This window comes from Chrysochloris asiatica, unplaced genomic scaffold (genome assembly GCF_000296735.1).
Source record: "Chrysochloris asiatica unplaced genomic scaffold, ChrAsi1.0 scaffold00133, whole genome shotgun sequence".
Classification (NCBI taxonomy): Eukaryota; Metazoa; Chordata; class Mammalia; order Afrosoricida; family Chrysochloridae; genus Chrysochloris; species Chrysochloris asiatica.
In genome coordinates, this window is record NW_006408651.1 from 4,272,353 (window position 1) to 4,273,287 (window position 935).

A 935-nucleotide genomic window follows, 5' to 3' on the forward strand; every position below is an offset into this window, starting at 1 on the left:
AATAACAAGGAAGCCGTAATCCACCACATAACACGGATGAACCTTGAGGACATTATGCTGAGTGAAATTAGTCACAAAATGACAAATATTTCATAAGACCATTGATGTAAAAGCTTAAAAAAAGATACCCATACTAAAAGGGGGAAATTTTTTTCTTTGTTGGTTACTGGTGGGGTTGAGGTGGGGGGATTTGGGGAAGATGGAGGGAGATGGCAGTAGAGTACAGGGTATGGGGCAGACACATGATAGTACGGGTATTGGTATGGGCAGTACACAAGGGGCAGAGGGTAGAAGAACAAGGTACATAAGAGAACATTAACACCAGTTTGCATTGGTTATATGGGACAGAGGTACATAATGATGCATGCTCAACCTTGAACAACATGGCTCTGTGATTCAGGGATTGAGGCATAGTCTGAAGACAATAAATAATACTAAGATGCTTCACTGTATTATGAATATTGGTTTCCCTTGCCTACTATTGTAAAATAGACACTTGAGTGGGATAAAAATAAATGTCAGGAAACATGATTACAGAAAGTTTTAAGTCTGTCTTTAGCCTATAGCTGATTGGAATACCTAAAAAGGGTCCTAGAACTTGCCCAGTGAAATAAGTCTCTTGAGGACCCTTTGCAGTATATAGGACCTTAGGGGGAATTCTGAGCCCCATCCAGAACCTTCTGAGGTGGGACATTCCCACCAGAAAAGACAAGCAGACCAGCCTCGAACAGCTAGAGCAACAGAAGATACATCTTCAAAAAAGATCATCAGGAAAACCCAAAACAAAAATGGCAGTATGACTGGCTACTACAAGAATATGCAAGTTGTTCGCCCGGAAGCCATAAAGGCAAGCAATCAAGTCCCTTCAATACAAAAACCCCCCTCTAAGATGGAAATTCAAAGGGAACACATGAACAGGCATGTTAGCTTGCTGG